Below are 13,337 nucleotides of genomic sequence, written 5' to 3'. Positions count from 1 at the left end.
CAGTTATTCTCAGAGGAAATTGTAATGACAAAGCAACTGCTTTCTTCTACTTGTCCATTTGGCCAACAAGATGGAAAGCTGTTCTGCTTTCTTTGTTCTTTTCCAGCTAGTTTTGCACTAAATGTTTGAGTGTCCCCCGTGTGTATCCACTGTCCTACCTAGTTGCTGCACACCCAGAAACAGGCCATAAGAAAAGAAGCAGGGACTCCTGCCTTTCTGTGTTTTTTTGCTAAGACCCAACTGAAGACATTGCAGACAGAACCAGGAGTTTCTTTGCTGTTTTTTGTTACATCAAAGAGCGTCTGTCCCCTCTCCCCAGTGTGGATCAGTCCAGTTTTATATTAGCCAACCAGGTTTCAGTTTAACATGCACAAGGGCCATTTGTTGTTTTATTCCAGTGACTAATTTTCTTTTAGCTTTGATTATCTGTAGCCTTCACACCCACTTCCCAGTACTCCATTAAGCAAGAATTGGTTGTCTTCTCTTTACAATTAGAAATACTGATATGTCAAAAATTATACCCAATGTCACCCAGGTGAATGCATAGGAAAGTATGTGCTCACCTCTGTCTGCCATCCATTCCTTTATGGTCAATGCCAGTTTAAAAAACAAAAAAAAACATAGGTACCCTTCATTTGACATGTGCTAGCTACCTAGTTGACTAGATGTACCTAATGTAAGTTTAAGTAGTTAAAATTTTGTGTGATGCTTAGAAGTGTTTCTTGTTACATTTTTGACAGGGATATAAAACTGATGCAAATACAGTCTTTCAGGAGCATCACATTTCTCACATTAAACTCAGAAGTTACTGTCCTATGATAGCTCTGTGGTGTGAATGAGGCTTCTCTGTGCAAAGAATTCCCCTAGTTTGTCCTCCAAAGAATTTGTTGATTATGATTATGTAGGGGAAAAAGAAAACACTGTGCCAGGAGGAAAAAAAAAGCAAAAGCTTTTAAGTTCAAATCAGGCCGTTTTAGGGAAGTACTTCTTTCTGAGAAACACACTGAGTTCTGTATCTTCCTATTCAGACCACACTGGAGACTTTACAGCTTGTCTCATTTTTCATAGTATTGTGAAGTAAGTATTCCCACCCTACTGAGGAATATGCTAAACAGAATAAATCAGTTTTCCAAAGTCACACTGGTAGACAACTAAAAAAAAAATATGTCCTCTAAACCAAGATAAGGTTACGTGTTTTAAGACCATGTCTAAGCTAGATTTTGTGATGTAGTTTCTGTTATTTATTTTAGACTCAGTGCTCCCACCCACTGGTTCACTCCCTAAATGCCCACAATGGCCAGGATGAAAGCCAGGTGCTGGGAACTCAATCCAGGTCTCCCACGAATGTGGCAGTAACCCAACTGCTCTAGTCATCACCGCTGCCTCCCAGATTGTGCATTGGCAGGAAGCTGAACTCAGGAGAAGAGTGGGATTTAGAACCCAAGGACTCTGATATGGGATATGGGCATCCTAACTGACATCCTAGCCTCCAGACCAAATGCATGCCTCCACATCAGAGTTGTCAAGGAGCAGCACAAAGGCACTGCCTGAAATGATGGGAAGAACTCTTGTATTGGGTCTCTGCCTCACAGTAGGGAAGGCACCAAGTGGGTGGAGACTAACTTGCACAGTGCAAGAAGCGGCTGCCTCACTGCTTTGATGCACTCAAGCTTCATAGAGGATTCTGGGGCTTTGCACTGACAGATCTGAGCCCCTTTTAACTCCCTACCTGTCAGTAAATGCTACAAAAGTCTAAGTAAGTTTGTAATTCAGGAAAGATTTGTTTTCAAAAATACCAACCTAAACAGTAAAGAAGAATCATCACTTACTTTCTGTTTCTGGATGGTTTTTAGAATAATTTAGAATTGAGGTCAGGTGTTGGGGGAGTCCACGTGCAGGGGGCATGTAGTACAGGTACCCATATTGAGAGTAGTTTGTAAACGATCAGAATAATGTGAATGTCTCAGGCCCTGGAGACATGACTTGAAACAAGGCTCTGCCACACATCTCCATGCAGTCTCAAGGCTCCAAGTCTGTTGCTCTCGCTGCTTGCTCCACAATAGCAAATTTCCTGAGGTTACCAAGGCCTCCCTCCTCCTGCCTGGAACACCTACCCATGCTTGACTGACATTCGTAGTCTTGTTAGCCTGGCTCTGACATTTACTTCTTTTACTTTGTAGAGTTATGAAAGGCAGGTCATCAATTAGCATGAGACCTTGTTCTATTTTTGATTATTATTTTTGAAGGAGTTATACTGGAGCTGAATTGAAACACTTCAGTGGGCACTTCCTTTGGTATTTGATAGATGAACTTATCCACAGTGAGCTGTTTGTTATCTGTAGGTCTCAGTTCCAGTTCAGATGTGTTCCTGGAGCTTTTAAATCGTGTACTGTGAGATGCCGGTCCCAAGAGCAACAGGTGAACTGTGTTGGCTTCCTCCAAGTTTGACAGCTGAGAATGTGTCTCTAAAAATCTGCCTCCTTCCTAGTAAGGATCCAGTGTGCCTCACATTCAAGCCACTGCTCCTTCTATCTTGCTTTTTCCTCCCCCTCTGAATCGGAAGTAAAGATTTTAGCCATATTGAGGCCATATTACCTTTCACAGAAAGGTTTTCTTTCATGCCTCAGTAGATTCATATTTATCAGCTCATCAGATATTTTCCATGTGCAAACCTTGCCTATTTGTATGTTTGTTACAGCTCTGTAGATGTATAGTTGATATCCTGTAGCTGAACATATGTAAAGTCTCCCAGTGACCTACCTGTGAAGTAGATCTACATATCCCTGAAACCATCCACAGCCAACCCAATGAACACAGCCATCATTCCCCAAAGTGTGCTCACGCCCTTTCATGATTGACCACTCCTTTTCCTGCCTTCTATCCCCAGATGACTGCTGACATATTTCCTGCTTTGCTCCTCCCTCACTCTTACCTGTGTTTGTAGGACACTTGAACTCAACACAGGCCATTGCGTTTTCTGGTTTCTGCTCCCAAACACACCGGCCAAGATGAGCATGCGTCTCCCCATAATGCTGAGCAGTCCCCTCTTCCTGATCATGATGAAAATCTCCCTCGCTTCCCAGCATTCCACTTGATTTTATTCCTCCATGGCACACCATACGCAGGTGACAGCTTTGCTTGCTACACCACAACTCCAATTCCAATATCATCTCCTATGTTACAACATTAAAGTGACCTGTAATTTAAAAAATGTGGTGGGGGAAATTGCTGTTTATTGATTTTTGTTTTAGAATATTTTTCTTCAGAATCATGTTTTCGGATCTTTCAGGATCTTAGACATTGGGGATTCTGGTTTGGGGGAGTTTAGTACTCAGAATTATGGCATTTGGGATTGTGTCTTTGGATTATGACTCCTACCCTTCTCTGCCTCTTTGTCCTCCAGCCTGGAACATTCTCCTGCCTATCCTACCCAGGAACCTTCTATCCCACCTTCTTAGAAACAAAGTTCTTTGGGAGAAGCCTCTTTGTGGAGGTCCCTAGTTTATCCTCCCACTAGTTGTGATTTAAGCATTTCTCCCTCTTCCCACTGTCTCACCCCTGCCCCCACCCGGCTCCCACATGCTTTCTTACTGAGGTCTGGGGTCTTCATGCCCTGCTGCCAAATAGATGGGAGCAGCTTTTTATTTCTATGTTTCTGGTGCCATGTTCTTCCATCTTGATGTCTGTTTCTCCGCTCTAACTTACCCCATTGTGTCACATAGTGATGAGTGGTCCTGAAAGCCCCACATGAAGTAACCAGCCATTGGGTTTGAATCTATCTCTAGGACATTGGGCTTACAACTCTCTTACCTTCCTTTTGTTTCTTTCTGTTCTTATTGTTAGGCTTGAAAGTGTCTTTTCTTCTCAGAAGTCTTATTTTGGCACTCATCTTTTGTGTCATTCCAAAGTAGCACTCCATCTCCCCTTCTCACCTTCTGTGTCCCTAGGAATTCTGGATGTGTTTGATCTGCCAGTGTTTTACAGTTTCCCCACTGCTTATCCTGAGTTCAGACCTCTGAGTTCTTGGCAGTCATGCCTACCCACCAACTTCACATACTCTTTTCCTTCCTTCCTCCCGGCTTCCCTCTTCTCTATTCTTTTTTGCCTTTCTTAATTGTACATTGTTCAAGGCAGAAATCCATAATAGTTTTTCCCCTTTCTGATCTTTGATCTTTGTTTATGCTGTGTAATGTTGTTTCTGACAGTTGGTTTATCACTATTCAGACATTTTGGGGGGCCTGGCATTGTGCCTTAACAGGTAAAACCACCGCCTACAATGCCAGCTGTTCCACTTCCAGTCCGACTTCCTGTTAATGCACCTGAAAGGCAGCAGATGATAACCCAAGTACTTGACTTCTCACACCACAACTGTGAAACCCAGATGGAGTTCCAGGCTCCTGGCTTCTGCTTGGCCCAGGGTCTGCCCCTGTAGCGATTAACGAGTGAACCAGCAAATGGAAGAGCTGCCTGTCCCTACTTCTCTGCCTTTCAAATCTATTTTTTTAAATCAAAATTTAAGAAAGACTCTTGGCAAGTTTTTATTTAAAAATGTGCCTAACAGATGATTTATCTTCATAGAATGGCAGCTGCATATAATTGAGCCTTGACTCTGGTTCAGGATAACAAAGCAAGTGCTTTTCTGTGTGAAACTTCTGGTGTCCCTTTCCTGTCTCAGCCAATGCTCCTGAAGGTGGGTCTTCGGGTCTTCATAATTGGGGCAGGCAGAACACTGAGAATAACCCCAAACCCTGAGCACTTTGAAGCATTTTTGGTTTCTTTGTATTTTTTTGGAAGATGGATTGGTCCCTGGAAATATTCTTGGAAACAACTAACAGTCTCATAATAAAGACTAGCTCAGGAGCTGAGAAACTGCCCACAGCCCCTGGTTCTGCCTCAGTGTTAGGACACACAGCAGCTCCCAGTCTTCTCCTTGAGCAGGTGGCTCTAGTCCGGTTGAGGAAAGCACTTGGGGTGTGCGGTTGCTCTCAGCTTTTGCTTAAAATATGATAGACAACACTAAGGATTTTTCCAAAAAAACTACGATATCGAGAAAATAGGTGTGTTTGGAATATAACTAAAGAAATTAATCAGAAACTTGGAGAGGTGGCAGTGAACCTGAAATAATATTTTACCAAATAAAAATATGAATAACTGTGATTGGGGAAAGTTGGGGGCAGGATACATAAACCTAAAGGTATTGATTTGTTTGCTTTTAATTGTTTAATGTACTATAAATATCTAATTTACTTCACATTTGTTTTTAATAAAGTTTAAGAGATTTTTTTTCAATAACTATGAAGTACATACTACGAATAAGTAATAATGAATAAAATCCAATTTTGATCCTATGCCATTGACCAGACTGAGCCTGACTTTTGGAATTTCAAACTAACTCTTCTTTTCTTTTTAGGTTGCCTCTTGGTGCTGCCTTGGCTGTGTTTGGCACCCAGAATGCTTCATTTTATCACAGTCTGTTAATAAGGTTGCCTTGCTAGAGTTTGGAGCAGGGCCTCAGGTACGTGGCTTTTATCATTATATGGCATGGCTTTCAAAGTGATCAATTACTCCTATTTCTAAATAATGTGAGTTATGGTATTAGAGCTTTGAAAAGCATGCCACATAATAAGCATGCCACTTACGGTCTTAGAATTCATCAACCTGTTTTGCTATCAACAGAGATTCATTAGCTTCATTAGCAGTTACGATCCAGTGGAAAGCTTGGAATACTGTCAAGAATCAGTGCTCCCCACTCCGTGCACTAAATGCATAGTTGCTGTGATGTCTGTCTGTTCCCATTCCCCACATGGTTTCAGGTGAACTCTGAGGCTCTTCCTTCTCTCAGTCTTGCTCAGAATGATGGACTGTCCCTCGTTGCATTCTGTCTGTTTCCCTCTGATGGGAAGGACCCGGTTAACTATGGGTAGATGGAGAAGATATTCCAGATCTCACTGGGATGGGGCCTGATTGCCAGAGTAAGGGATTTGACGAGACAAGAGCACTGTGCTAACATTGTTGGGAAGAAGGTACACATAAGCATCTCAATTTCCAGACCCATAGATGCAGATCTTGGCACAGAGTCAAGGTGTAGCAGTACTTGGAAATCCAAGCACAAATGGATTTGGCACCAGGTAAGTGTGTCAGCAGGACCTCAAACACAGGGTTAAGGCTTAGAGTCCAGAATCTCCAGCCTGAGGATGGGCAGATTGGGAGGGGGAAAAAAAAATGTGCTGACTCAAGCTCCGAAACTCTCCTGTGATGGCAGGCAGGCCCCCACCCTGGGAAAGAAGTTCTTGGAGTGGGAGCAAGTCAGGGCCTGAGAGTATATATGAACAGAGCTTTACAATTACATTAGGGGCACTTGTATTAATGTGGCTAAAACTTGCAAAGAACAAAAACATTCTATGGAAATGAAGCATTAAACTCAGGTTAGCACAAGTTTTTAGTCACCTGTATATGCTTTAAAAAAAATGCAACACAATTAACTCTGTGTGTTGTGCGTGTGTTACAGATTAATGAATTTCTTCTTTTCCTGCATCACTGTAGTTTTTACCCTTGGTTTTTGTTTTTAGATTTATTTATTTTTATTTGAAAGGCAGAATCACAAAGAGGAGAGACAGAGACAGAGGTATTCTGTCCACTAATTCACTCCCCAGATGGCCACACTGCTAGAGCTGAACCAGTCCAAAGCCAGGATGCCAGGAGCTTCTTCTGGGTCTCCTATGCAGGCTACCAAGGACTTGGGCCACCCTCTACTGCTTTCTCAGGCCACAAGCAGAGAGCTGGATGGGAAGGGAAGCAGCTGGGACACTAACCTATGCCCATGTGGAATGCCAGCGCCATAGGACATAGGGTTAACATGCTGCACCACCATGTTTGGCCCCTTTACTTTTGTTTTTAATAGAACATGTTTTAGGGGTTTTTTTTAGTAGCTTGAAAGGGAGAAGAAAAAACTTTTTTTGGAGTCAAACTTCAAGGTGCAGGTTTTCACCCATATCGCTGGTGGTTCATGCCTATCTAGTCCAAACTATGCTCTGATATTTTCACCATCATTCTCAGGCTCTATTTTCACACTAAGCACACCCTGTCCAAAGCATTTGAATTTTACTTTGTCCCTTTTCCATTAAAACTTCACCTGTTTCCAAATGGTGCATTGTGATGTGTACAGGTTACATACACCGTGGAACAGAACGCTTGAAGGCAGAAGTGTTTGGAAAATCTAGGAGTACTTAATGCAGGAGGTGATAGTCTTGCTCTCCTAGTCCCCACTCCCTATGCCAGAATGAACCCACCATGTAATTACATGGGGCTTGTCTTCTTAACTTGCTATCAAACCAGTTTGAGATTTCAAGGGCCCTGAAACAGGGCTTGCTCTGATTCCTGAAATTGTCTGAAGGTTTTGTCCAGCAAGTAACAATCAAATGTCCACTTTGTGCTAGGGCACTGCCTAGATCCTGCGGGGTAGGAGGAGTCCCCCTGCAGAGGACACAATTAATGTCCTGGAAGGAACCTAGATCAGACGGGTCTTTGTTTCAAGAAGAGATGTCCAGTCCATATTAGGGATAAAAGGCTCAGAGAAGGAAGATTTTCAAATTCATTCTCACTCAGGTAGAATGGACCAGGGAATCCAAATATCAACTCGTTTTTTCTTGACTATACCAACAGGCAGAGGAGGGAGTGGCCACCCCTGATTTGACAATTTTGCCTAGAACTGATCTCATTTACCTTTAACTATGTGGGCGTAAGTACAGGTGGTTGGTTTAGAGTTACTTGAGCCCAGACCCCCCCCCCCCACCGTCCTCATTTAGGAAGGACATGATGGCATGTGCAGAGCCTTACATGAAGTGGACTGTTGAGAATTACTAAAGCGTCAGCACTCACAGCGCTTATTAAAGCTCCTGTGTGTGCAGCAGCACAAACCGCTATTTAAAGTGCACATTACCTTGAAATGACCTAAGACCAGCTTCTCTGCATGAGCTTTAATAACCAAGTGAACCTTTTCTTCCTTTGCACTTTTCATGTATAACATCTGATTTCTAACTTTGTATTTGAATTCATAGTCAGATTCACGATAAATGCCTGGGAGTTCCAACATGGAATGTGGATTCTTCTCTGTGATTTTATTGACACAAGGCAGTTATACCTGAATGGAGGAATGGCCTCCTTCAGTGCAAACATACAAATGGTTAGAGCAGATAGATCTCTTTCTGATACCCGTAGAAATGGAATGGTGGTGATAGCTCATCACAGTTTGGGATCTATACAAACGTTCAGACTGAGTTGCTCTCTGGACTACCTACTTTATAATAGGTCACTAACAGTTTGGAAATGTTTTAAACAGAAGCTTGAGGAAATCGCCTCAAAATAAAGCAGTATTACTTTATATTTGAATATAATCATGGCTCTTTGCTCTCTCTCAAGCATTATTACTTCTCTTTTGTACAATTTATCTCCTTTCCTCTGTAATGAGTTGTGTACAATCTATTCTCCCTACGTGATGAAAGTGAAAATTCCCTAGTGTACCACCCCCTTTGTATTTTTAAGTTTACCTAGTTTAATAAGAATTTACGATCATAAGGAAACTCCCCCATCTAAGTTCAGTTTAATGCTAACTTCTAAGTTAATGAATCTTTAAAAGAGTGTTTCTAAAGAGAAGAAAAACCCCTCAACTTAATATGGTATTTTGTTACATAAAATAAACAACCAATGAAAAGATATTTCTGAATTGGAAAAAAATCTATATGAATATTCCATCTAATCAGCTTATCTGTGCCTTCTAAGTACTCTTGAAAAATGTATAGGCTGAAGCAACATTCATAGTTATAGAGATGACAAAAGTAATGGAATTTCTTGGTTCTACTTTGAAATTCCTTGACTTTTTCCTATTCTCTTTTTTATTCTGTTCTGTTCTGTTCTGTTGTCTTAAGAGACTGACAGACAAGGATCTTCCATCCACTGATTCACTTCTCAAATATTAGCAACAGCCAGGTCTGGGCCAGGACAAAGCCGGAGGCCTGGAACTCCAGCCAGCCCTCCCACATGAGTGGCAAGGACCCAAGTACTTGAATTATCACCTGCTACCTCCCAGGGTACTCATTAGCAGGACACTGCATGAAGTGAAGGAAGAAACAGGACTCAACTCCCATCTGGGATAGGGATCCCCCAAACTACAGTAAATGCCCACCCTCGCATGTTGCGTCTTAAAACAAAAATCTAATCTTTTCTTTGACTATTTTTTAAAATATTTTATTAAATATAGGACATGTCTGAAGTTCAGTAAGGTTAATCTTTGGGGGGGGAGGTTTGTGGTTTTTTTTTTTTTTTTTTAAGATTTATTATTGGAAAGGTGGATATACACAGAGGAGGAGAAACAGAGAGGAAGATCTTCCGTCCAATGGTTCACTCCCCAAGTGGCCGCAACGGCTGGCGCAGAGCCAGTCCAAAGCCAGGAGCCAAGAGCTCTTCCAGGTCTCCCACGCAGGTACAGGGTCCCATGGCTTTGGGCCGTCCTCAACTGCTTTCCCAGGCCACAAGCAGAGAGCTGGATGGGAAGCGGGGCTGCCGGAATTAGAACCAGCACCCGTATGGAATCCCAGCATGTTCAAGGCAAGGACTTTAACCACTATGTTATTGCGCCAGGCAATAAACTAGTAAGGCTAGTTTAAATAGTAAATTTTCAGAAGATCGTTCTAGAACTACAATTAATTAATTGCTGAAAATCAGTTGAAAATGTTAAGCACAATCATTCTGAGATGGTAGCATCATTTCTTTTCATCAACTTAAATAGAAAAATTGTCCATATTCCCATTATAGAATGAACTCTTCCGGGACCGGCCATGCCTCGGGTCTTTGCTGTCTCTCCTGCTTGTCAGTGCACCTGTGGCTTCTCACGCTTCTCTCCACGGTGGGGAGCAGCAGCCCCACAGCAGCCCCCTGTCCTTCCTGCTTCCTAGCTGCTGATACTGGCATCTGGCATGTGCTCACTCTGCAAATGGATGGGATCTACTTGTTCTAGTTGATTCCTTAGTAATAAGACCAATCAGAAAAGGCTTATTTTCTGAAGCAAAGTGTTCCAGACAGCTTTTTTGATTACTGTAGCTGCTACTATTTTAAGACTTTTCAAAAAAAAAAAAAATCTCCTTCCCATTGGCGTATTCAGTTTGCTAGCCCACACTGTGTCCACATGATGTTAGGACTGACAGGATTCTGAATGAGTATGTTCTGTCTTATGTAGGACATTGTGCTGCTGGTGAGCACTGGCCCTGTTTTCATTTTTTTCATTCCTCCAGTACTTATTTTACTGCCATTCATGAGAAAAAGTCCTAAGTACAACTGCTGTGAGCCCTGCACCATGCTGCCTACTGGTAGTTAGTTTTCTAGTGTCTCTTAGGGTTCATACTGCCAAAATTTTCTTTTTAAAGTTTTTTCTTCACTAATTAATGATTTTACAAGCCTTGGAAATTTATTCCTGTAAAAGTGTCTAAATTATCATTCAGGATCATTGGAGTTGGTTTTTAAAACCATACCTAAATATGCTATATTGTGTTTCCTTCAAAGTTTAGGCTCTTCAATTAACTAGTTTGTTGATAGTTTCATTCACATTATTCAAAACTCCATGTATGTCATGCACGTAAACTAAAATATTACCAAGTGGTAAGTTTCCTTTTGCAGCCTGCCTTGTTTATATGAAAAACATGTTTTTAAGTAAATGTTGATGTTTTCTGAATTGTTTACTAAAGGTATTTTATGATCAGCATGAGGGAGACTAAAGCTTTGATGATTGTTGGCATTCGCCCTTAATTACCAAAATCTGTTCTAACTTTTAAATATGAAAGAGTGATTGATTCAGGTAAGTGTTGTAAAAATTCACAAAGGTCAGGAAGATGATTGTCAGAACTATGGAGTTTAAAATGCAGAAAGAATTTAATTACAAGCCTGTTTTTTACTCTCATGGGAATTGGGTTCAGTAGACCCTCTGCCGTATGACTCATTTTGCTTGCTGTTTTTCTGTGTGAGTCACTGTTTTCAGAATCATGTGAAATGTAGGAAGATGAAAATGTATGTGTGTAGACAGGTAGAGGAGAAATTCCTAAGTATTTCTGTGGGTACTAAGTAACCCTGGGCGGGGGGTGGGGGGGGAAACGTCCTATTCTGTGAACACCAAAAACTGAAAGAGGGTTCTGAGCTGCTCTTCCGTCTCAGACCAGCTTGAGATAGGTGCATGTATTCTCTATGTTGAAGAGTCTTCAAATCAAGAAAGGAATAATGTTCCTCTCATGAAGAGCATAAGCAAGTCTCTGATAAGGTTTTCTTAAGTGGACAGTAAAAATACAGCTATAGCTTTTGTTGAAGACTTTTTAAAACAGTACTCCTAATACTTTTTGAAAAGTTTTTCTTATTTTTGTAAAGTAGAACACAGAAATAATTTTAGTTAGGATTACGTAAATTGTATTTCAATCCAAGTACTTCTAATCAGCTCCCGATTTCTTTTGTTTGTGGAAATAATTGATGGTCCTAGAAAATGATTTGGAAACTCAGAAGAACTCAAAATAAGTTCAAATAAGGAATTTATCTGTAAATTTGGAACTGTTTGCTATAAAATAAATGTAAATAATGGGTTTTACTTATTACTTAATTACATACTGAAAAATATATAGAAGGAATAATTTGTAGACTTTAAGTAGCTCAAAACAAGATACATATTGAAATACTGAGATGTCCACATATATTACAACAATTTTATTTACAGTAAGCATTAATAAAAATTTTATAAATGCTCACAAGATACAACAAAATTTATATTTTTGAAGAAGAAAAAAGTATATAATTGTTTACTAGTCAGATTTGGTTTTAGTTTTTGGGTTTTTTTATTTCTACTCAGATCTCTAATATTCCAAGTTATTATCATAGCAGTCACTTAAATTGTTTAAAATTTACTTTGTAAACTGTCTTTTAAGCTTTTTAAGCCTTCAATTTATTTCCCTTGAGGGGATCATTATCTGACAGCTCTAACAGAGAAAATAAACACTGTCCCCACTTCTGGCTTTTGATTGTGAGAGTACTTCAGAAGGTTCATGGAAAAATAGAATGAAAAGATGTTTTTTATTGGTGCAAAAAAGAAAAAAAAAAGAACATTGAAATCCTTGCATGATTTTTTGCAAATTGCATAGCTTCCATTAACTTTTTGCAGAGCTCTTGCATATAGAATTTCAGATATTTTTTTTGCACCAAAACGAATGTATCCTCTAATTCCATTTTCCCATGAACTTTTCAGAATGCCCTTGTATGATGACAAGATTAACCCCCTTGCAAACTGGTTTGCTAACCTGCCTCTGTCATAGAATGCAGTAGAATAAAAGTGAAATAGGAGTATAGGGGCACCAGCCCCTCCTCGACCACGCACATGCTGTCGAATTGCTCAGCGTCTGTGGCAATGACGATAAATGCACCCACCTCTGGAGTCACTGAATTCCAGGGAGGCAGTAATGAAAACCCTCCACACTTGTAAGGTATTTATGTTTTTACCGTAACATCATAACCCAGAATGGTCTCTGATATAACTACCATACCAAAACCTCAGTATAATGTACACTGGGCAAGTAAGTATTTACAACATTAATTCCGTTATTTTGCAATGTTAATGTGCCAGATTTCAGTTCTTCCATCTATGCATGTCCTATGCTTTACAAAAGAATGGAGCTTTGGCTTTAACTTTTATTTGATCTAAATTTTTTTTTCTTGTCTTTTGAACCGTAAGAATGATTCTGCTTTTCAAATATATCCTTGGAATTGTTGTAATAATGCTTGAATGTCCTCTGTGAAATATTTTAGTTATACTTCAACAAATTCTTCAACTATGTGAAAGATTTAGGGGAAATTATTGGATTTATGTGTAGATTTACTTTTGTTTAACCTGTCATTGACAAATACTTTTATTATTCTATGTTCACCATTTGATTTATATATCCCTCTCATCTTCTTCCAGTCATTATTCCTGAGTGTTCACCTGCAATAATACATAAAGTTTACTAATATCTCTGTACATTGTACTCTGTGGTAAAAAAGAATTCTGAATTTTTCTGACTTGTGACCACAATTATTTTCACATTTATTTGTGTAACCAAAAATTATTAACTGATCTTTTTCTATAAGTCTTCTCAGTCCACTAAAAATCATGCTACTAGAAGGTTTTTTGAAGCTGCTTTAATACTTGGCAATGGTGACTTCCTAAACCAAGTGATCCTTTCTTCCTAACACCCTTTTGTCTCTTGTGTACAACCTGTACTTGGTCTCCCTTGCATGTTTCCGTAATCTAAAGAGCACAAAGCTGTTGCTACATT

General features: G+C 40.1%; 1 protein-coding gene across 4 annotated transcripts in view; it reads left to right on the top strand.

Moving 5' to 3' along the window:
* The window catches only part of PLAG1 (PLAG1 zinc finger), a 40,786-nt gene that overhangs the window by 20,142 nt on the left and 7,307 nt on the right, over positions 1-13,337 (top strand). For 2 of the 4 annotated variants that reach the window (XM_058668640.1, XM_058668639.1), the window contains exon 2: positions 5,411-5,515. The exons of the other annotated variants lie outside the window; for them this stretch is intronic. The gene's annotated coding sequence lies outside the window, so the exon portion shown is untranslated. The remainder of the gene's footprint in view (positions 1-5,410; positions 5,516-13,337) is intronic. 4 annotated transcript variants of the gene reach the window in all.

Source organism: Ochotona princeps, chromosome 9, assembly GCF_030435755.1.
Source record: "Ochotona princeps isolate mOchPri1 chromosome 9, mOchPri1.hap1, whole genome shotgun sequence".
NCBI lineage: Eukaryota > Metazoa > Chordata > Mammalia > Lagomorpha > Ochotonidae > Ochotona > Ochotona princeps.
This window is presented reverse-complemented; position numbering and strand designations above follow the sequence as displayed.